Below are 21318 nucleotides of genomic sequence, written 5' to 3' on the forward strand. Positions count from 1 at the left end.
AGGTATTGCGCGCGATAGAAGCAGTAAATGACATCACAAGGCTATTTTAAAAAGTGGCCTATCAAGCGCGCTGGAGTTTTCGTCACGAAAAAAGTGAAAGTAATGAACGCTGTGGAAAACAATTTTTTGTGCCGATAGGTATTCACATTTCTCTGTATTATGACTCCCTAATGCCTGTACCGGTACGCCCAGCCACCTAGCTAATAAACAATAGTCATTACTCACACAGCTGAAGGAAAGCATAAGTGCCAGAATTGGGATTCGAACCCACGCCCAGATGCCTGGACTGCGACCTGAACGCAGCGCCTTGGAGCGCTCGGCCATCCTGACATGCGGTTCGGCTGCTTTGTCGAGAAATAAAACATGACTGAAGTTTATTTAAAAAAAGAACAGGTATTGCGCGCGATAGAAGGAGTAAATGCCAACACATGGCTGTTTTCAAAAGTGGCCTATCAAGCGCGCTGGAGATTTCGTCGCGAAAAAAATTGAAAGTGATAAACGCGGTGGAAAAAAAATTTTTGTGCTGATAGGTATTCACATTTCTCTCTATTATGACTCCTAAATGTCTGTACCGGTACGCCCAGCCACCTAGCTAATAAACAATTTTCATTACTCACACAGCTGAAGCAAAACATAGGTGTCAGAAGTGGGATTCGAACCTACGCCCGCAAGGCCGGACTGCGACCTGAACGCAGCGCCTTGGACCGCTCGGCCATCCTGACATGCAGTCTGCGGCTTTTGTCGAGAAATAAAAAATGACTGAAGTTTATTTAAAAAAAGGACAGGTATTGCGCGCGATAAAAGGAGTAATTGACATCACATGGCTATTTTCAAAAGTGGCCTATCAAGCGCGCTGGAATTTTCGTCGCCAAAAAAATGAAAGTAATGAACGCCGCGGAAAACAAATTTTGTGCCAATAGGTATACACAGTTATCTGTATTATGACTCCTAAATGTCTGTACTGGTACGCCAAGCAACCTAGCTTATAAACAATAGTCATTACTCACACAGCTGAAGCAAAGCATAAGTGCCAGAATTCGGATTCGAACCCACGCCTAGATGCGCGGACTGCGACCTGAACGCAGCGCCTTGGACCGCTCGGCCATCGTGACATGCGTTTTGGCTGCTTTTGTCGAGAAATAAAACATATGACTAAACTTTATTTAAAAAAAGAACAGGTATTGCTCGCGATAGAAGGAGAGAATGACATCACATGGCTATTTTCAAAACTGGCCTATCAAGCGGGCTGGAGTTTTCGTCGCGAAAAAAAGTGAAAGTAATGAACGATGTGGAAAAGAATTTTTGTGCCGATAGGTATTCACATTTATCTGTATTATGACTCCTAAATGTCTGTACCGGTACGCCCAGCCACCTTGCTAATAAACAATAGTCATTACTCACACAGCTGAAGCAAAACATAAGTGTCAAAAGTGGGATTCGAACCCACGCCCGGAAGACCGGACAGCGACCTAACGCAGCGCCGTGGACCGCTCGGCCATCCTGACATGCTGTTCCGCTGCTTTTGTCGAGAAATAAAACATAACTGAAGCTTATTGAAAAAAAAGAACAGGTATTGCGCGCGATAGAAGAAGTAATTGTTATCACATGGCTATTTTCAAAAGTGGCCTATCAAGCGCACTGGAATTTTCGTCGCGAAAAAAAGTGAAAGCAATGAACGCTGTGGAAAAAAAATTTTTGTGCCGATAGGTATTCACATTTCTCTGTATTATGACTTCTAAATGTCTGTACCGGTACACGCAGCCACCTAGCTAATAAACAATAGTCATTACTCACACAGCTGAAGCAAAACATAGGTGTCAGAAGTGGGATTCGAACCCACGCCCGAAAGACCGGACTGCGACCTGAACGCAGCGACTTGGACCGCTCGGCCATCCTGACAAGCGGTTTGGCTGCTTTTGTCGAGAAATAAAACATATGACTAAAGTTTATTTAAAAAAAGAACAGGTATTGCTCGCGATAGAAGGAGTAATTGACATCACATGGCTAATTTCAAAAGTGGCCTACCAAGCGCGCTGGATTTTCGTCGCCAAAAAAATGAAAGTAATGAACGCCGCGGAAAAGAAATTTTGTGCCAATAGGTATACACAGTTATCTGTATTATGACTCCTAAATGTCTGTACCGGTACGCTCAGCAACCTAGCTAATAAACAATAGTCATTACTCACACAGCTGAAGCAAAGCATAAGTGCCAGAATTGGGATTCGAACCCACGCCTGGATGCCCGGACTGCGACCTGAACGCAGCGCCTTGGACCACTCGGCCATCCTGATATGCAGTTCGGCTGCTTTTGTCGAGAAATAAAACATATGACTAAAGTTTATTTAAAAAAGAACTGGTATTGCTCGCGATAGAAGGAGTAAATGCCATCACATGGCTCTTTTCAAAAGTTGTCTATCAAGCGCGCTGGAGTTTTGGTCGCGAAAAAAATTTAAAGTGATGAACGCTGTGGAAAAAAAAATTTTGTGCCGATAGGTATTCACATTTCTCTGTATTATAACTCCTAAATGTCTGTACCGGAACGCCCAGCCACCTAGCTAATGAACCATTTTAATTACTCACACAGCTGAAGAAAAACATAGGTGTCAGAAGTGGGATTCGAACCCACACCCGGGTGCCCGGACTGCGACCTGAACGCAGCGCCTTGGACCGCTCGGCCATACTGACATGCGGTTTGGCTGCTTTTGTCGAGAAATAAAACATGGCTGAAGTTTATTTCAAAAAAGAACAGGTATTGCGCACGATAGAAGGAGTAATTGACATCACATGGCTATTTTCGAAAGTGGCCTATCAAGAGCGCTGGAATTTTCGTTCCCAAGAAAATGAAAGTATTGAACGCCGCGGAAGAGAAATATTGTGCCCATAGGTATACACAGTTATCTGTATTATGACTCCTAAATGTCTGTACCGGTACGTCCAGCAACCTAGCTAATAAACAATAGTCATTACTCACACAGCTGAAGCAAGGCATAAGTGCCAGAATTGGGATTCGAACCCAAGCCTGGATGCCCGGACTGCGACCTGAACGCAGCGCCTTGGACCGCTCGGCCATCCTGATATGCGGTTTGGCTGCTTTTGTCGAGAAATAAAACATATGACTAACGTTTATTTAAAAAAAGAACAGGTATTGCTCGCGATAAAAGGAGTAAATGACATCACATGGCTATTTTCAAAACTGGCCTATCAAGCGCGCTGGAGTTTTCGTCGCGAAAAAAAGTGAAAGTAATGAACGCCGCGGAAAAGAAATTTTGTGCCAATAGGTATACACAGTTATCTGTATTATGAATCCTAAATGTCTGTACCGGTACGCCCAGCAACCTAGCTAATAAACAATGGTCATTACTCACACAGCTGAAGCAAAGCATAAGTGCCAGAATGGGGATTCGAACCCACGCCCGGATGCCTGGACTGCGACCTGAACGCAGCGCCGTGGACCGCTCGGCCATCCTGACATGCGGTTCGGCTGCTTTTGTCGAGAAAAACACATATGACTAAAGCTATTTAAAAAGAACAGGTATTGCTCGCGATAGAAGCAGTAAATGACATCACAAGGCTATTTTAAAAAGTGGCCTATCAACCGCGCTGGAGTTTTCGTCACGAAAAACGTGAAAGTAATGAACGCTGTGGAAAAGAATTTTTGTGCCGAAAGGTATTCACATTTATCTGTATTATGACTCCTAAATGTCTGTACCGGTACGCCAAGCCACCTAGCTAATAAACAATAGTCATTACTCACACAGCTGAAGGAAAGCATAAGTGCCAGAATTGGGATTCGAACCCACGCCTAGATGCCTGGACTGTGACCTGAACGCAGCGCCTTGGACCACTCGGCCATCCTGACATGCGGTTCGGCTGCTTTTGTCGAGAAATAAAACATATGACCAAAGTTTATTGAAAAAAAGAACAGGTGTTGCGCGCGATAGAAGGAGTAATTGACATCACATGGCTATTTTCAAATGTGGCCTATCAAGCGCGCTGGAATTTTCGTCGTGAAAAAAATTGAAAGTAATGAACGCCGTGGGAAAAACTTTTTGTGCCGATAGGTATTCACATTTCTCTGTATTATGACTTCTAAATATCTGTACCGGTACGCCCAGCCACCTAGCTAATAAACAATAGTCATTACTCACACAGCTGAAGCAAAACATAGGTGTCAGAAGTGGGATCCGAACCCACGCCCGGAAGACCGGACTGCGACCTGAACGCAGCGCCTTGAACCGCTAGGCCAAACTGACATGCGGTTCTGCTGCTTTTGTCGAGAAATAAAACATATGACTAAAGTTTATTTAAAAAAAGAACAGGTATTGCTCGCGATAGAAGTATAATTGACATCACATGGCTATTTTGAAATCTGGCCTATCAAGCGCGCTGGAGTTTTCGTCGCGAAAAAAATTGAAAGTGATTAACGCTGTGGAAAAAAAATTTTTGTGCCGATAGGTATTCACATTTCTCTGTATTATGACTCCTAAATGTCTGTACCGGTACGCCCAGCCACCTAGCTAATAAACAATAGTCATTACTCACACAGCTGAAGCAAAACATAGGTGTCAGAAGTGGGATCCAAACCCACGCCCGGAAGACCGGACTGCGACCTGAACGCAGCGCCTTGGACCGCTAGGCCATCCTGACATGCGGTTCAGCTGCTTTTGTCGAAAAATAAAACATATGACTAAAGTTTATTTAAAAAAAGAACAGGTATTGCTCGCGATAGAAGGAGTAATTGACATCACATGGCTATTTTCAAATCTGGCCTATCAAGCGCGCTGGAGTTTTCGTCGCGAAAAAAATTGAAAGTGATTAACGCTGTGGAAAAAAAATTTTTGTGCCGATAGGTATTCACATTTCTCTGTATTATGACTCCTAAATGTCTGTACCGGTACGCCCAGCCACCTAGCTAATAAACAATAGTCATTACTCACACAGCTGAAGCAAAACATAGGTGTCAGAAGTGGGATTCGAAGCCACGCCCGGAGGACCGGACTGCGACCTGAATGCAGCGCCGTGGACCACTCGGCCATCCTGACATGCAGTTCGGCTGCTTTTGTCGAGAAATAAATCATGACTGAAGTTTATTTAAAAAAAGAACAGGTATTGCGCGCGATAGAAGGAGTAAATGCCATCACATGGCTCTTTTCAAAAGTTGTCTATCAAGCGCGCTGGAGTTTTGGTCGCGAAAAAAATTTAAAGTGATGAACGCTGTGGAAAAAAAATTTTGTGCCGATAGGTATTCACATTTCTCTGTATTATAACTCCTAAATGTCTGTACCGGTACGCCCAGCCACCTAGCTAATGAACCATTTTAATTACTCACACAGCTGAAGAAAAACATAGGTGTCAGAAGTGGGATTCGAACCCACGCCCGGGTGCCCGGACTGCGACCTGAACGCAGCGCCTTGGATCGCTCGGCCATCCTGACATGCGGTTTGGCTGCTTTTGTCGAGAAATAAAACATGACTGAAGTTTTATTTAAAAAAAGAACAGGTATTGCGCACGATAGAAGGAGTAATTGACATCACATGGCTAATTTCAAAAGTGGCCTACCAAGCGCGCTGGATTTTCGTCGCCAAAAAAATGAAAGTAATGAACGCCGCGGAAAAGAAATTTTGTGCCAATAGGTATACACAGTTATCTGTATTATGACTCCTAAATGTCTGTACCGGTACGCTCAGCAACCTAGCTAATAAACAATAGTCATTACTCACACAGCTGAAGCAAAGCATAAGTGCCAGAATTGGGATTCGAACCCACGCCTGGATGCCCGGACTGCGACCTGAACGCAGCGCCTTGGACCACTCGGCCATCCTGATATGCAGTTCGGCTGCTTTTGTCGAGAAATAAAACATATGACTAAAGTTTATTTAAAAAAGAACTGGTATTGCTCGCGATAGAAGGAGTAAATGCCATCACATGGCTCTTTTCAAAAGTTGTCTATCAAGCGCGCTGGAGTTTTGGTCGCGAAAAAAATTTAAAGTGATGAACGCTGTGGAAAAAAAAATTTTGTGCCGATAGGTATTCACATTTCTCTGTATTATAACTCCTAAATGTCTGTACCGGAACGCCCAGCCACCTAGCTAATGAACCATTTTAATTACTCACACAGCTGAAGAAAAACATAGGTGTCAGAAGTGGGATTCGAACCCACACCCGGGTGCCCGGACTGCGACCTGAACGCAGCGCCTTGGACCGCTCGGCCATACTGACATGCGGTTTGGCTGCTTTTGTCGAGAAATAAAACATGGCTGAAGTTTATTTCAAAAAAGAACAGGTATTGCGCACGATAGAAGGAGTAATTGACATCACATGGCTATTTTCGAAAGTGGCCTATCAAGAGCGCTGGAATTTTCGTTCCCAAGAAAATGAAAGTATTGAACGCCGCGGAAGAGAAATATTGTGCCCATAGGTATACACAGTTATCTGTATTATGACTCCTAAATGTCTGTACCGGTACGTCCAGCAACCTAGCTAATAAACAATAGTCATTACTCACACAGCTGAAGCAAGGCATAAGTGCCAGAATTGGGATTCGAACCCAAGCCTGGATGCCCGGACTGCGACCTGAACGCAGCGCCTTGGACCGCTCGGCCATCCTGATATGCGGTTTGGCTGCTTTTGTCGAGAAATAAAACATATGACTAACGTTTATTTAAAAAAAGAACAGGTATTGCTCGCGATAAAAGGAGTAAATGACATCACATGGCTATTTTCAAAACTGGCCTATCAAGCGCGCTGGAGTTTTCGTCGCGAAAAAAAGTGAAAGTAATGAACGCCGCGGAAAAGAAATTTTGTGCCAATAGGTATACACAGTTATCTGTATTATGAATCCTAAATGTCTGTACCGGTACGCCCAGCAACCTAGCTAATAAACAATGGTCATTACTCACACAGCTGAAGCAAAGCATAAGTGCCAGAATGGGGATTCGAACCCACGCCCGGATGCCTGGACTGCGACCTGAACGCAGCGCCGTGGACCGCTCGGCCATCCTGACATGCGGTTCGGCTGCTTTTGTCGAGAAAAACACATATGACTAAAGCTATTTAAAAAGAACAGGTATTGCTCGCGATAGAAGCAGTAAATGACATCACAAGGCTATTTTAAAAAGTGGCCTATCAACCGCGCTGGAGTTTTCGTCACGAAAAACGTGAAAGTAATGAACGCTGTGGAAAAGAATTTTTGTGCCGAAAGGTATTCACATTTATCTGTATTATGACTCCTAAATGTCTGTACCGGTACGCCAAGCCACCTAGCTAATAAACAATAGTCATTACTCACACAGCTGAAGGAAAGCATAAGTGCCAGAATTGGGATTCGAACCCACGCCTAGATGCCTGGACTGTGACCTGAACGCAGCGCCTTGGACCACTCGGCCATCCTGACATGCGGTTCGGCTGCTTTTGTCGAGAAATAAAACATATGACCAAAGTTTATTGAAAAAAAGAACAGGTGTTGCGCGCGATAGAAGGAGTAATTGACATCACATGGCTATTTTCAAATGTGGCCTATCAAGCGCGCTGGAATTTTCGTCGTGAAAAAAATTGAAAGTAATGAACGCCGTGGGAAAAACTTTTTGTGCCGATAGGTATTCACATTTCTCTGTATTATGACTTCTAAATATCTGTACCGGTACGCCCAGCCACCTAGCTAATAAACAATAGTCATTACTCACACAGCTGAAGCAAAACATAGGTGTCAGAAGTGGGATCCGAACCCACGCCCGGAAGACCGGACTGCGACCTGAACGCAGCGCCTTGAACCGCTAGGCCAAACTGACATGCGGTTCTGCTGCTTTTGTCGAGAAATAAAACATATGACTAAAGTTTATTTAAAAAAAGAACAGGTATTGCTCGCGATAGAAGTATAATTGACATCACATGGCTATTTTGAAATCTGGCCTATCAAGCGCGCTGGAGTTTTCGTCGCGAAAAAAATTGAAAGTGATTAACGCTGTGGAAAAAAAATTTTTGTGCCGATAGGTATTCACATTTCTCTGTATTATGACTCCTAAATGTCTGTACCGGTACGCCCAGCCACCTAGCTAATAAACAATAGTCATTACTCACACAGCTGAAGCAAAACATAGGTGTCAGAAGTGGGATCCAAACCCACGCCCGGAAGACCGGACTGCGACCTGAACGCAGCGCCTTGGACCGCTAGGCCATCCTGACATGCGGTTCAGCTGCTTTTGTCGAAAAATAAAACATATGACTAAAGTTTATTTAAAAAAAGAACAGGTATTGCTCGCGATAGAAGGAGTAATTGACATCACATGGCTATTTTCAAATCTGGCCTATCAAGCGCGCTGGAGTTTTCGTCGCGAAAAAAATTGAAAGTGATTAACGCTGTGGAAAAAAAATTTTTGTGCCGATAGGTATTCACATTTCTCTGTATTATGACTCCTAAATGTCTGTACCGGTACGCCCAGCCACCTAGCTAATAAACAATAGTCATTACTCACACAGCTGAAGCAAAACATAGGTGTCAGAAGTGGGATTCGAAGCCACGCCCGGAGGACCGGACTGCGACCTGAATGCAGCGCCGTGGACCACTCGGCCATCCTGACATGCAGTTCGGCTGCTTTTGTCGAGAAATAAATCATGACTGAAGTTTATTTAAAAAAAGAACAGGTATTGCGCGCGATAGAAGGAGTAAATGCCATCACATGGCTCTTTTCAAAAGTTGTCTATCAAGCGCGCTGGAGTTTTGGTCGCGAAAAAAATTTAAAGTGATGAACGCTGTGGAAAAAAAATTTTGTGCCGATAGGTATTCACATTTCTCTGTATTATAACTCCTAAATGTCTGTACCGGTACGCCCAGCCACCTAGCTAATGAACCATTTTAATTACTCACACAGCTGAAGAAAAACATAGGTGTCAGAAGTGGGATTCGAACCCACGCCCGGGTGCCCGGACTGCGACCTGAACGCAGCGCCTTGGATCGCTCGGCCATCCTGACATGCGGTTTGGCTGCTTTTGTCGAGAAATAAAACATGACTGAAGTTTTATTTAAAAAAAGAACAGGTATTGCGCACGATAGAAGGAGTAATTGACATCACATGGCTATTTTCAAAAGTGGCCTATCAAGCGCGCTGGAATTTTCGTCGCCAAGAAAATGAAAGTAATGAACGCCGCGGAAGAGAAATATTGTGCCCATAGGTATACACAGTTATCTGTTTTATGACTCCTAAATGTCTGTACCGGTACGTCCAGCAACCTAGCTAATAAACAATAGTCATTACTCACACAGCTGAAGCAAAGCATAAGTGCCAGAATTGGGATTCGAACCCAAGCCTGGATGCCCGGAATGCGACCTGAACGCAGCGCCTTGGACCGCTCGGCCATCCTGATATGCGGTTTGGCTGCTTTTGTCGAGAAATAAAACATATGACTAACGTTTATTTAAAAAAAGAACAGGTATTGCTCGCGATAGAAGGAGTAAATGACATCACATGGCTATTTTAGAAACTGGCCTATCAAGCGCGCTGGAGTTTTCGTCGCGAAAAAAAGTGAAAGTAATGAACGCCGCGGAAAACAAATTTTGTGCCAATAGGAATACACAGTTATCTGTATTATGAATCCTAAATGTCTATACCGGTACGCCCAGCAACCTAGCTAATAAACAATAGTCATTACTCACACAGCTGAAGCAAAGCATAAGTTCCAGAATGGGGATTCGAACCCACGCCCGGATGCCCGGACTGCGACCTGAACGCAGCGCCGTGGACCGCTCGGCCATCCTGACATGCGGTTCGGCTGCTTTTGTCGAGAAAAACACATATGACTAAAGCTATTTAAAAAAGAACAGGTATTGCGCGCGATAGAAGCAGTAAATGACATCACAAGGCTATTTTAAAAAGTGGCCTATCAACCGCGCTGGAGTTTTCGTCACGAAAAAAGTGAAAGTAATGAACGCTGTGGAAAAGAATTTCTGTGCCGTAAGGTATTCACATTTATCTGTATTATGACTCCTAAATGTCTGTACCGGTACGCCCAGCCACCTAGCTAATAAACAATAGTCATTACTCACACAGCTGAAGGAAAGCATAATTGCCAGAATTGGGATTCGAACCCACGCCCGGATGCCCGGACTGCGACCTGAACGCCGCGCCTTAGACCGCTCGGCCATCCTGACATGCGGTTTGGCTGCTTTTGTCAAGAAATAAAACTTATGACTAAAGCTATTTAAAAAAGAACAGGTATTGCGCGCGATAGAAGCAGTAAATGACATCACAAGGCTATTTTAAAAAGTGGCCTATCAAGCGCGCTGGAGTTTTCGTCACGAAAAAAGTGAAAGTAATGAACGCTGTGGAAAAAAAATTTTGTGCCAATAGGTATGCACAGTTATCTGTATTATGACTCCTAAATGTCTGTACCGGTACGCCCAGCAACCTTGCTAATGAACAGTAGTCATTACTCACACAGCTGAAGCAAAACATAAGTGTCAGAAGTGGGATTCGAACCCACGCCCGGAAGACCGGACTGCGACCTGAACGCAGCGCCATGGACCGCTCGGCCATCCTGACATGCGGTTTGGCTGCTTTTGTCGAGAAATAAAAGATATGACTAAAGTTTATTAAAAAAAAGAACAGGTATTGCGCGCGATAGAAGCAGTAAATGACATCACAAGGCTATTTTAAAAAGTGGCCTATCAACCGCGCTGGAGTTTTCGTCACGAAAAAAGTGAAAGTAATGAACGCTGTGGAAAAGAATTTTTGTGCCGTAAGGTATTCACATTTATCTGTATTATGACTCCTAAATGTCTGTACCGGTACGCCAAGCCACCTAGCTAATAAACAATAGTCATTACTCACACAGCTGAGGGAAAGCATAAGTGCCGGAATTGGGATTCGAACCCCCACCTAGATGCCTGGACTGTGACCTGAACGTAGCGCCTTGGGCCACTCGGCCATCCTGACATGCGGTTCGGCTGCTTTTGTCGAGAAATAAAACATATGACCAAAGTTTATTGAAAAAAAGAACAGGTGTTGCGCGCGATAGAAGGAGTAATTGACATCACATGGCTATTTTCAAATGTGGCCTATCAAGCGCGCTGGAATTTTCGTCGTGAAAAAAAGTGAAAGTAATGAACGCCGTGGGAAAAACTTTTTGTGCCGATAGGTATTCACATTTCTCTGTATTATGACTCCTAAATATCTGTACCGGTACGCCCAGCCACCTAGCTAATAAACAATAGTCATTACTCACACAGCTGAAGCAAAAGATAGGTGTCAGAAGTGAGATCCGAACCCACGCCCGGAAGACCGGACTGCGACCTGAACGCAGCGCCTTGGACCGCTAGCCCATCCTGACATGCGGTTCAGCTGCTTTTGTCGAGAAATAAAACATATGACTAAAGTTTATTTAAAAAAAGAACAGGTATCGCTCGCGATAGAAGGAGTAATTGACATCACATGGCTATTTTCAAATCTGGCCTATCAAGCGCGCTGGAGTTTTCGTCGCGAAAAAAATTGAAAGTGATTAACGCTGTGGAAAAAAAATTTTTGTGCCGATAGGTATTCACATTTCTCTGTATTATGACTCCTAATTGTCTGTACCGGTACGCCCAGCCACCTAGGTAATAAACAATAGTCATTACTCACACAGCTGAAGCAAAACATAGGTGTCAGAAGTGGGATCCGAACCCACGCCCGGAAGACCGGACTGCGACCTGAACGCAGCGCCTTGGACCGCTAGGCCATCCTGACATGCGGTTCAGCTGCTTTTGTCGAGAAATAAAACATATGACTAAAGTTTACTTAAAAAAAGAACAAGTATTGCTCGCGATAGAAGGAGTAATTGACATCACATGGCTATTTTCAAATCTGGCCTATCAAGCGCGCTGGAGTTTTCGTCGCGAAAAAAATTGAAAGTGATTAACGCTGTGGAAAAAAAAATTTTGTGCCAATAGGTATACACAGTTATCTGTATTATGAATCCTAAATGTCTGTACCGGTACGCCCAGCAACCTAGCTAATAAACAATAGTCATTACTCACACTGCTGAAGCAAAGCATAAGTGCCACAATGGGGATTCGAACCCACGCCCGGATGCCCGGACTGCGACCTGAACGCAGCGCCGTGGACCGCTCGGCCATCCTGACATGCGGTTTGGCTGCTTTTGTCGAGAAATAAAACATATGACTAACGTTTATTTAAAAAAAGAACAGGTATTGCTCGCGATAGAAGGAGTAAATGACATCACATGGCTATTTTAGAAACTGGCCTATCAAGCGCGCTGGAGTTTTCGTCGCGAAAAAAAGTGAAAGTAATGAACGCCGCGGAAAACAAATTTTGTGCCAATAGGAATACACAGTTATCTGTATTATGAATCCTAAATGTCTATACCGGTACGCCCAGCAACCTAGCTAATAAACAATAGTCATTACTCACACAGCTGAAGCAAAGCATAAGTTCCAGAATGGGGATTCGAACCCACGCCCGGATGCCCGGACTGCGACCTGAACGCAGCGCCGTGGACCGCTCGGTCATCCTGACATGCGGTTCGGCTGCTTTTGTCGAGAAAAACACATATGACTAAAGCTATTTAAAAAAGAACAGGTATTGCGCGCGATAGAAGCAGTAAATGACATCACAAGGCTATTTTAAAAAGTGGCCTATCAACCGCGCTGGAGTTTTCGTCACGAAAAAAGTGAAAGTAATGAACGCTGTGGAAAAGAATTTCTGTGCCGTAAGGTATTCACATTTATCTGTATTATGACTCCTAAATGTCTGTACCGGTACGCCCAGCCACCTAGCTAATAAACAATAGTCATTACTCACACAGCTGAAGGAAAGCATAATTGCCAGAATTGGGATTCGAACCCACGCCCGGATGCCCGGACTGCGACCTGAACGCCGCGCCTTAGACCGCTCGGCCATCCTGACATGCGGTTTGGCTGCTTTTGTCAAGAAATAAAACTTATGACTAAAGCTATTTAAAAAAGAACAGGTATTGCGCGCGATAGAAGCAGTAAATGACATCACAAGGCTATTTTAAAAATTGGCCTATCAAGCGCGCTGGAGTTTTCGTCACGAAAAAAGTGAAAGTAATGAACGCTGTGGAAAAAAAATTTTTGTGCCGATAGGTATTCACATTTCTCTGTATTATGACTCTTAAATGCCTGTACCGGTACGCCCAGCCACCTAGCTAATAAACAATAGTCATTACTATCACAGCTGAAGGAAAGCATAAGTGCCAGAATTGGGATTCGAACCCACGCCCAGATGCCTGGACTGCGACCTGAACGCAGCGCCTAGGACCGCTCGGCCATCCTGACATGCGGTTCGGCTGCTTTTGTCGAGAAATAAAACATATGACTAAATTTATTGAAAAAAAGAACAGGTGTTGCGCGTGATAAAAGGAGTAATTGAAATCACATGGCTATTTTCAAAAGTGGCCTATCAAGCGCGCTGGAATTTTCGTCGCCAAAAAAATGAAAGTAATGAACGCCGCGGAAAAGAAATTTTGTGCCAATAGGTATGCACAGTTATCTGTATTATGACTCCTAAATGTCTGTACCGGTACGCCCAGCAACCTTGCTAATGAACAGTAGTCATTACTCACACAGCTGAAGCAAAACACAAGTGTCAGAAGTGGGATTCGAACCCACGCCCGGAAGACCGGACTGCGACCTGAACGCAGCGCCATGGACCGCTCGGCCATCCTGACATGCGGTTTGGCTGCTTTTGTCGAGAAATAAAAGATATGACTAAAGTTTATTCAAAAAAAGAACAGGTATTGCGCGCGATAGAAGCAGTAAATGACATCACAAGGCTATTTTAAAAAGTGGCCTATCAACCGCGCTGGAGTTTTCGTCACGAAAAAAGTGAAAGTAATGAACGCTGTGGAAAAGAATTTTTGTGCCGTAAGGTATTCACATTTATCTGTATTATGACTCCTAAATGTCTGTACCGGTACGCCAAGCCACCTAGCTAATAAACAATAGTCATTACTCACACAGCTGAGGGAAAGCATAAGTGCCGGAATTGGGATTCGAACCCCCACCTAGATGCCTGGACTGTGACCTGAACGTAGCGCCTTGGACCACTCGGCCATCCTGACATGCGGTTCGGCTGCTTTTGTCGAGAAATAAAACATATGACCAAAGTTTATTGAAAAAAAGAACAGGTGTTGCGCGCGATAGAAGGAGTAATTGACATCACATGGCTATTTTCAAATGTGGCCTATCAAGCGCGCTGGAATTTTCGTCGTGAAAAAAAGTGAAAGTAATGAACGCCGTGGGAAAAACTTTTTGTGCCGATAGGTATTCACATTTCTCTGTATTATGACTCCTAAATATCTGTACCGGTACGCCCAGCCACCTAGCTAATAAACAATAGTCATTACTCACACAGCTGAAGCAAAAGATAGGTGTCAGAAGTGAGATCCGAACCCACGCCCGGAAGACCGGACTGCGACCTGAACGCAGCGCCTTGGACCGCTAGCCCATCCTGACATGCGGTTCAGCTGCTTTTGTCGAGAAATAAAACATATGACTAAAGTTTATTTAAAAAAAGAACAGGTATCGCTCGCGATAGAAGGAGTAATTGACATCACATGGCTATTTTCAAATCTGGCCTATCAAGCGCGCTGGAGTTTTCGTCGCGAAAAAAATTGAAAGTGATTAACGCTGTGGAAAAAAAATTTTTGTGCCGATAGGTATTCACATTTCTCTGTATTATGACTCCTAATTGTCTGTACCGGTACGCCCAGCCACCTAGGTAATAAACAATAGTCATTACTCACACAGCTGAAGCAAAACATAGGTGTCAGAAGTGGGATCCGAACCCACGCCCGGAAGACCGGACTGCGACCTGAACGCAGCGCCTTGGACCGCTAGGCCATCCTGACATGCGGTTCAGCTGCTTTTGTCGAGAAATAAAACATATGACTAAAGTTTACTTAAAAAAAGAACAGGTATTGCTCGCGATAGAAGGAGTAATTGACATCACATGGCTATTTTCAAATCTGGCCTATCAAGCGCGCTGGAGTTTTCGTCGCGAAAAAAATTGAAAGTGATTAACGCTGTGGAAAAAAAAATTTTGTGCCAATAGGTATACACAGTTATCTGTATTATGAATCCTAAATGTCTGTACCGGTACGCCCAGCAACCTAGCTAATAAACAATAGTCATTACTCACACAGCTGAAGGAAAGCATAAGTGCCAGAATTGGGATTCGAACCCACACCCAGATGCCTGAATTGCGACCTGAACGCAGCGCCTTGGACCCCTCGGCCATCCTGACATGCGGTTCGGCTGCTTTTGTCGAGAAATAAAAGATATGACTAAAGTTTATTCAAAAAAAGAACAGGTAATGCGCGCGATAGAAGGAGTAAATGCCAGCATATGGCTATTTTCAAAAGTGGCCTATCAAGCGCGCTGGAATTTTCATCGCGAAGAAAAGTGAAAGTAATGAACGCCGTGGGAAAAAATTTTTGTGCCGATAGGTATTAACATTTCTCTGTATTATGACTCCTAAATATCTGTACTGGTACGCCCAGCCACCTAGCTAATAAACAATAGTCATTACTCACACTGCTGAAGCAAAACATAGGTGTCAGAAGTGGGATCCGAACCCACGCCCGGAAGACCGGACTGCGACCTGAACGCAGCACCTTGGACCGCTCGGCCATCCTGACATGCGGTTTGGCTGCTTTTGTCGAGAAATAAAAGATATGACTAAAGTTTATTAAAAAAAGAACAGGTATTGCGCGCCATAGAAGGAGTAAATGCCATCTTATGGCTATTTTCAAAAGTGGCCTATCAAGCGCGCTGGAATTTTCGTCGTGAAAAAAAGTGAAAGTAATGAACGCCGTGGGTAAGAATTTTTGTGCCGATAGGTATTCACATTTCTCTGTATTATGACTCCTAAATGTCTGTACCGGTACGCCCAGCCACCTAAATAATAAACAATAGTCATTACTCACACAGCTGAAGCAAAACATAATGTCAGAAGTAGGATTTGAACCCACGCCCGGAAGACCGGACTGCGACCTGAACGCAGCGCCTTGGACCGCTCGGCCATCCTGACATGCAGTTCGGCTGCTTTTGTCGAGAAATAAAACATGACTGAAGTTTAATTAAAAAAAAGAACAGGTATTGCGCGCGATAGAAGGAGTAATTGACATCACATCGCTATTTTCAAAAGTGGCCTATCAAGCGCGCTGGAATTTTCGTCGCAAAAAAATGAAAGTATTGAACGCCGCGGAAAAGAAATTTTGTGCCAATAGGTATTCACATTTCTCTGTATTATGACTCCTAAATGTCTGTACCGGTACGCCCAGCCACCTAGCTAATAAACAATATTCATTACTCACACAGCTGAAGCAAAACATAGGTGTCAGAAGTGGGATCCGAACCCACGCCCGGAAGACCGGACTGCGACCTGAACGCAGCGCCTTGGACAGCTCGGCCATCCTGACATGCGCTTCGGCTGCTTTTGTCGAGAAATGAAACATATGACTAAAGTTTATTTAAAAAAAGAACAGGTATTGCTCGATATAGAAGGAGTAATTGACATCACATGGCTATTTTCAAAACTGGCCTATCAAGCGCGCTGGAGTTTTGGTCGCGAAAAAAATTGAAAGTGATGAACGCTGTGGAAAAAAATGTTTGTGCCGATAGGTATTCACATTTCTCTCTATTATGACTCCTAAATGTCTGTACCGGTACGCCCAGCCACCTAGCTAATAAACAATAGTCATTACTCACACAGCTGACAGAAAGCATAAGTGCCAGAATTGGGATTCGAACCCATGCCCAGATGCCTGGACTGCGACCTGAACGCAGCGGACCGCTCGGTCATCCTGACATGCGGTTCGGCTGCTTTGTCGAGAAATAAAACATATGACTAAAGTTTATTGAAAAAAATAACAGGTGTTGCGCGCGATAGAAGGAGTAATTGACATCACATGGCTATTTTCAAAAGTGGCCTATCAAGCGCGCTGGAATTTTCGTCGCCAAAAAAATGAAAGTAATGAACGCCGCGGAAAAGAAATTTTGTGCCAATAGGTATACACAGTTATCTGTATTATGACTCCTAAATGTCTGTACCAGTACGCCCAGCCACCTAGCTAATAAACAATAGTCATTACTCACACAGCTGAAGCAAAGCATAATTGCCAGATTTGGGATTTGAACCCACGCCCGGATGCCCGGACTGCGACCTGAACGCCGCGCCGTAGACCGCTCGGCCATCCTGACATGCGGTTTGGCTGCTTTTGTCGAGAAATAAAACTTATGACTAAAGCTATTTAAAAAAGAACAGGTATTGCGCGCATAGAAGCAGTAAATGAAATCACAAGGCTATTTTAAAAAGTGGCCTATCAAGCGCGCTGGAGTTTTCGTCACAAAAAATGTCAAAGTAATGAACGCTGTGGAAAAAAATTTTTTGTGCCGATAGGTATTCACATTTCTCTGTATTATGACTCCTAAATGTCTGTACCGGTACGCCCAGCCCCCTAGCTAATAAACAATTTTCATTACTCGCACAGCTGAAGCAAAACATAGGTGTCAGAAGTGGGATTCGAACCCACGCCCGCAAGGCCGGACTGCGAACTGAACGCAGCGCCTTGGACCGCTCGGCCATCCTGGCATGCAGTTTGCGGCTTTTGTCGAGAAATAAAAAATGACTGAAGTTTATTTAAAAAAAGGACAGGTATTGCGCGCGATAAAAGGAGTAATTGACATCACATGGCTATTTTCAAAAGTGGCCTATCAAGCGCGCTGGAATTTTCGTCGCCAAAAAAATGAAAGTAATGAACGCCGCGGAAAACAAATTTTGTGCCAATAGGTATACACAGTTATCTGTATTATGACTCCTAAAGTCTGTACCGGTACGCCCAGCAACCTAGCTAATAAACAATAGTCATTACTCACACAGCTGAAGGAAAGCATAATTGCCAGAATGGGGATTCGAACCCACGCCCGGATGCCCGGACTGCGACCTGAACGCCGCGCCTTAGACCGCTCGGCCATCCTGACATGCGGTTTGGCTGCTTTTGTCGAGAAATAAAACTTATGACTAAAGCTATTTAAAAAAGAACAGGTATTGCGCGCGATAGAAGCAGTAAATGACATCACAAGGCTATTTTAAAAAGTGGCCTATCAACCGCGCTGGAGTTTTCGTCACGAAAAAAGTGAAAGTAATGAACGCTGTGGAAAAGATTTTTTGTGCCGTAAGGTATTCACATTTTTCTGTATTATGACTCCTAAATGTCTGTACCGGTACGCCAAGCCACCTAGCTAATAAACAATAGTCATTACTCACACAGCTGAAGGAAAGCATAAGTGCCAGAATTGGGATTCGAACCCACACCCAGATGCCTGAATTGCGACCTGAACGCAGCGCCTTGGACCCCTCGGCCATCCTGACATGCGGTTCGGCTGCTTTTGTCGAGAAATAAAAGATATGACTAAAGTTTATTCAAAAAAAGAACAGGTAATGCGCGCGATAGAAGGAGTAAATGCAAGCATATGGCTATTTTCAAAAGTGGCCTATCAAGCGCGCTGGAATTTTCGTCGCGAAGAAAAGTGAAAGTAATGAACGCCGTGGGAAAAAATTTTTGTGCCGATAGGTATTCACATTTCTCTGTATTATGACTCCTAAATATCTGTACTGGTACGCCCAGCCACCTAGCTAATAAACAATAGTCATTACTCACACTGCTGAAGCAAAACATAGGTGTCAGAAGTGGGATCCGAACCCACGCCCGGAAGACCGGACTGCGACCTGAACGCAGCACCTTGGACCGCTCGGCCATCCTGACATGCGGTTTGGCTGCTTTTGTCGAGAAATAAAAGATATGACTAAAGTTTATTAAAAAAGAACAGGCATTGCGCGCCATAGAAGGAGTAAATGCCATCTTATGGCTATTTTCAAAAGTGGCCTATCAAGCGCGCTGGAGTTTTCGTCGCGAAAAAAATTGAAAGTGATTAACGCTGTGGAAAAAAAATTTTTGTGCCGATAGGTATTCACATTTCTCTGTATTATGACTCCTAAATGTCTGTACCGGTACGCCCAGCCACCTAGCTAATAAACAATAGTCATTACTCACACAGCTGAAGCAAAACATAGGTGTCAGAAGTGGGATCCAAACCCACGCCCGGAAGACCGGACTGCGACCTGAACGCAGCGCCTTGGACCGCTAGGCCATCCTGACATGCGGTTCAGCTGCTTTTGTCGAGAAATAAAACATATGACTAAAGTTTATTTAAAAAAAGAACAGGTATTGCTCGCGATAGAAGGAGTAATTGACATCACATGGCTATTTTCAAATCTGGCCTATCAAGCGCGCTGGAGTTTTCGTCGCGAAAAAAATTGAAAGTGATTAACGCTGTGGAAAAAAAATTTTTGTGCCGATAGGTATTCACATTTCTCTGTATTATGACTCCTAAATGTCTGTACCGGTACGCCCAGCCACCTAGCTAATAAACAATAGTCATTACTCACACAGCTGAAGCAAAACATAGGTGTCAGAAGTGGGATTCGAAGCCACGCCCGGAGGACCGGACTGCGACCTGAATGCAGCGCCGTGGACCACTCGGCCATCCTGACATGCAGTTCGGCTGCTTTTGTCGAGAAATAAATCATGACTGAAGTTTATTTAAAAAAAGAACAGGTATTGCGCGCGATAGAAGGAGTAAATGCCATCACATGGCTCTTTTCAAAAGTTGTCTATCAAGCGCGCTGGAGTTTTGGTCGCGAAAAAAATTTAAAGTGATGAACGCTGTGGAAAAAAAATTTTGTGCCGATAGGTATTCACATTTCTCTGTATTATAACTCCTAAATGTCTGTACCGGTACGCCCAGCCACCTAGCTAATGAACCATTTTAATTACTCACACAGCTGAAGAAAAACATAGGTGTCAGAAGTGGGATTCGAACCCACGCCCGGGTGCCCGGACTGCGACCTGAACGCAGCGCCTTGGATCGCTCGGCCATCCTGACATGCGGTTTGGCTGCTTTTGTCGAGAAATAAAACATGACTGAAGTTTTATTTAAAAAAAGAACAGGTATTGCGCACGATAGAAGGAGTAATTGACATCACATGGCTATTTTCAAAAGTGGCCTATCAAGCGCGCTGGAATTTTCGTCGCCAAGAAAATGAAAGTAATGAACGCCGCGGAAGAGAAATATTGTGCCCATAGGTATACACAGTTATCTGTATTATGACTCCTAAATGTCTGTACCGGTACGTCCAGCAACCTAGCTAATAAACAATAGTCATTACTCACACAGCTGAAGCAAAGCATAAGTGCCAGAATTGGGATTCGAACCCAAGCCTGGATGCCCGGAATGCGACCTGAACGCAGCGCCTTGGACCGCTCGGCCATCCTGATATGCGGTTTGGCTGCTTTTGTCGAGAAATAAAACATATGACTAACGTTTATTTAAAAAAAGAACAGGTATTGCTCGCGATAGAAGGAGTAAATGACATCACATGGCTATTTTAGAAACTGGCCTATCAAGCGCGCTGGAGTTTTCGTCGCGAAAAAAAGTGAAAGTAATGAACGCCGCGGAAAACAAATTTTGTGCCAATAGGAATACACAGTTATCTGTATTATGAATCCTAAATGTCTATACCGGTACGCCCAGCAACCTAGCTAATAAACAATAGTCATTACTCACACAGCTGAAGCAAAGCATAAGTTCCAGAATGGGGATTCGAACCCACGCCCGGATGCCCGGACTGCGACCTGAACGCAGCGCCGTGGACCGCTCGGCCATCCTGACATGCGGTTCGGCTGCTTTTGTCGAGAAAAACACATATGACTAAAGCTATTTAAAAAAGAACAGGTATTGCGCGCGATAGAAGCAGTAAATGACATCACAAGGCTATTTTAAAAAGTGGCCTATCAACCGCGCTGGAGTTTTCGTCACGAAAAAAGTGAAAGTAATGAACGCTGTGGAAAAGAATTTCTGTGCCGTAAGGTATTCACATTTATCTGTATTATGACTCCTAAATGTCTGTACCGGTACGCCCAGCCACCTAGCTAATAAACAATAGTCATTACTCACACAGCTGAAGGAAAGCATAATTGCCAGAATTGGGATTCGAACCCACGCCCGGATGCCCGGACTGCGACCTGAACGCCGCGCCTTAGACCGCTCGGCCATCCTGACATGCGGTTTGGCTGCTTTTGTTAAGAAATAAAACTTATGACTAAAGCTATTTAAAAAAGAACAGGTATTGCGCGCGATAGAAGCAGTAAATGACATCACAAGGCTATTTTAAAAAGTGGCCTATCAAGCGCGCTGGAGTTTTCGTCACGAAAAAAGTGAAAGTAATGAACGCTGTGGAAAAA

At 44.2% G+C, this 21318-nt stretch overlaps 28 non-coding genes across 28 annotated transcripts; all 28 read right to left on the bottom strand.

Moving 5' to 3' along the window:
- Positions 1–638: 638 nt before the first annotated feature.
- TRNAL-CAG (transfer RNA leucine (anticodon CAG)) lies at positions 639–722 on the bottom strand. Its single transcript has one exon. It is a non-coding gene; the product is annotated as a tRNA-Leu (tRNA).
- A 1093-nt stretch (positions 723–1815) lies between these two features.
- Positions 1816–1899, bottom strand: TRNAL-CAG (transfer RNA leucine (anticodon CAG)). Its single transcript has one exon. It is a non-coding gene; the product is annotated as a tRNA-Leu (tRNA).
- Positions 1900–2207: 308 nt separating this feature from the next.
- TRNAL-CAG (transfer RNA leucine (anticodon CAG)) lies at positions 2208–2291 on the bottom strand. The gene has a single exon. It is a non-coding gene; the product is annotated as a tRNA-Leu (tRNA).
- A 310-nt stretch (positions 2292–2601) lies between these two features.
- On the bottom strand, positions 2602–2685 carry TRNAL-CAG (transfer RNA leucine (anticodon CAG)). Its single transcript has one exon. It is a non-coding gene; the product is annotated as a tRNA-Leu (tRNA).
- A 307-nt stretch (positions 2686–2992) lies between these two features.
- Positions 2993–3076, bottom strand: TRNAL-CAG (transfer RNA leucine (anticodon CAG)). Its single transcript has one exon. It is a non-coding gene; the product is annotated as a tRNA-Leu (tRNA).
- A 699-nt stretch (positions 3077–3775) lies between these two features.
- Positions 3776–3859, bottom strand: TRNAL-CAG (transfer RNA leucine (anticodon CAG)). The gene has a single exon. It is a non-coding gene; the product is annotated as a tRNA-Leu (tRNA).
- A 310-nt stretch (positions 3860–4169) lies between these two features.
- Positions 4170–4253, bottom strand: TRNAL-CAG (transfer RNA leucine (anticodon CAG)). Its single transcript has one exon. It is a non-coding gene; the product is annotated as a tRNA-Leu (tRNA).
- A 310-nt stretch (positions 4254–4563) lies between these two features.
- TRNAL-CAG (transfer RNA leucine (anticodon CAG)) lies at positions 4564–4647 on the bottom strand. Its single transcript has one exon. It is a non-coding gene; the product is annotated as a tRNA-Leu (tRNA).
- Positions 4648–5350: 703 nt separating this feature from the next.
- Positions 5351–5434, bottom strand: TRNAL-CAG (transfer RNA leucine (anticodon CAG)). Its single transcript has one exon. It is a non-coding gene; the product is annotated as a tRNA-Leu (tRNA).
- Positions 5435–5741: 307 nt separating this feature from the next.
- On the bottom strand, positions 5742–5825 carry TRNAL-CAG (transfer RNA leucine (anticodon CAG)). The gene has a single exon. It is a non-coding gene; the product is annotated as a tRNA-Leu (tRNA).
- A 310-nt stretch (positions 5826–6135) lies between these two features.
- TRNAL-CAG (transfer RNA leucine (anticodon CAG)) lies at positions 6136–6219 on the bottom strand. Its single transcript has one exon. It is a non-coding gene; the product is annotated as a tRNA-Leu (tRNA).
- A 307-nt stretch (positions 6220–6526) lies between these two features.
- Positions 6527–6610, bottom strand: TRNAL-CAG (transfer RNA leucine (anticodon CAG)). The gene has a single exon. It is a non-coding gene; the product is annotated as a tRNA-Leu (tRNA).
- Positions 6611–7309: 699 nt separating this feature from the next.
- TRNAL-CAG (transfer RNA leucine (anticodon CAG)) lies at positions 7310–7393 on the bottom strand. Its single transcript has one exon. It is a non-coding gene; the product is annotated as a tRNA-Leu (tRNA).
- Positions 7394–7703: 310 nt separating this feature from the next.
- TRNAL-CAG (transfer RNA leucine (anticodon CAG)) lies at positions 7704–7787 on the bottom strand. The gene has a single exon. It is a non-coding gene; the product is annotated as a tRNA-Leu (tRNA).
- Positions 7788–8097: 310 nt separating this feature from the next.
- Positions 8098–8181, bottom strand: TRNAL-CAG (transfer RNA leucine (anticodon CAG)). The gene has a single exon. It is a non-coding gene; the product is annotated as a tRNA-Leu (tRNA).
- Positions 8182–8884: 703 nt separating this feature from the next.
- TRNAL-CAG (transfer RNA leucine (anticodon CAG)) lies at positions 8885–8968 on the bottom strand. Its single transcript has one exon. It is a non-coding gene; the product is annotated as a tRNA-Leu (tRNA).
- A 1483-nt stretch (positions 8969–10451) lies between these two features.
- TRNAL-CAG (transfer RNA leucine (anticodon CAG)) lies at positions 10452–10535 on the bottom strand. The gene has a single exon. It is a non-coding gene; the product is annotated as a tRNA-Leu (tRNA).
- A 1098-nt stretch (positions 10536–11633) lies between these two features.
- Positions 11634–11717, bottom strand: TRNAL-CAG (transfer RNA leucine (anticodon CAG)). The gene has a single exon. It is a non-coding gene; the product is annotated as a tRNA-Leu (tRNA).
- A 1487-nt stretch (positions 11718–13204) lies between these two features.
- Positions 13205–13288, bottom strand: TRNAL-CAG (transfer RNA leucine (anticodon CAG)). Its single transcript has one exon. It is a non-coding gene; the product is annotated as a tRNA-Leu (tRNA).
- A 308-nt stretch (positions 13289–13596) lies between these two features.
- On the bottom strand, positions 13597–13680 carry TRNAL-CAG (transfer RNA leucine (anticodon CAG)). The gene has a single exon. It is a non-coding gene; the product is annotated as a tRNA-Leu (tRNA).
- A 1098-nt stretch (positions 13681–14778) lies between these two features.
- On the bottom strand, positions 14779–14862 carry TRNAL-CAG (transfer RNA leucine (anticodon CAG)). Its single transcript has one exon. It is a non-coding gene; the product is annotated as a tRNA-Leu (tRNA).
- Positions 14863–15567: 705 nt separating this feature from the next.
- TRNAL-CAG (transfer RNA leucine (anticodon CAG)) lies at positions 15568–15651 on the bottom strand. The gene has a single exon. It is a non-coding gene; the product is annotated as a tRNA-Leu (tRNA).
- A 308-nt stretch (positions 15652–15959) lies between these two features.
- On the bottom strand, positions 15960–16043 carry TRNAL-CAG (transfer RNA leucine (anticodon CAG)). The gene has a single exon. It is a non-coding gene; the product is annotated as a tRNA-Leu (tRNA).
- Positions 16044–16350: 307 nt separating this feature from the next.
- TRNAL-CAG (transfer RNA leucine (anticodon CAG)) lies at positions 16351–16434 on the bottom strand. The gene has a single exon. It is a non-coding gene; the product is annotated as a tRNA-Leu (tRNA).
- A 1088-nt stretch (positions 16435–17522) lies between these two features.
- On the bottom strand, positions 17523–17606 carry TRNAL-CAG (transfer RNA leucine (anticodon CAG)). Its single transcript has one exon. It is a non-coding gene; the product is annotated as a tRNA-Leu (tRNA).
- Positions 17607–18696: 1090 nt separating this feature from the next.
- On the bottom strand, positions 18697–18780 carry TRNAL-CAG (transfer RNA leucine (anticodon CAG)). The gene has a single exon. It is a non-coding gene; the product is annotated as a tRNA-Leu (tRNA).
- A 309-nt stretch (positions 18781–19089) lies between these two features.
- Positions 19090–19173, bottom strand: TRNAL-CAG (transfer RNA leucine (anticodon CAG)). The gene has a single exon. It is a non-coding gene; the product is annotated as a tRNA-Leu (tRNA).
- A 703-nt stretch (positions 19174–19876) lies between these two features.
- TRNAL-CAG (transfer RNA leucine (anticodon CAG)) lies at positions 19877–19960 on the bottom strand. Its single transcript has one exon. It is a non-coding gene; the product is annotated as a tRNA-Leu (tRNA).
- Positions 19961–21318: the final 1358 nt, after the last annotated feature.

Source organism: Rhipicephalus microplus, chromosome X, assembly GCF_043290135.1.
Source record: "Rhipicephalus microplus isolate Deutch F79 chromosome X, USDA_Rmic, whole genome shotgun sequence".
Lineage (NCBI taxonomy): Eukaryota > Metazoa > Arthropoda > Arachnida > Ixodida > Ixodidae > Rhipicephalus > Rhipicephalus microplus.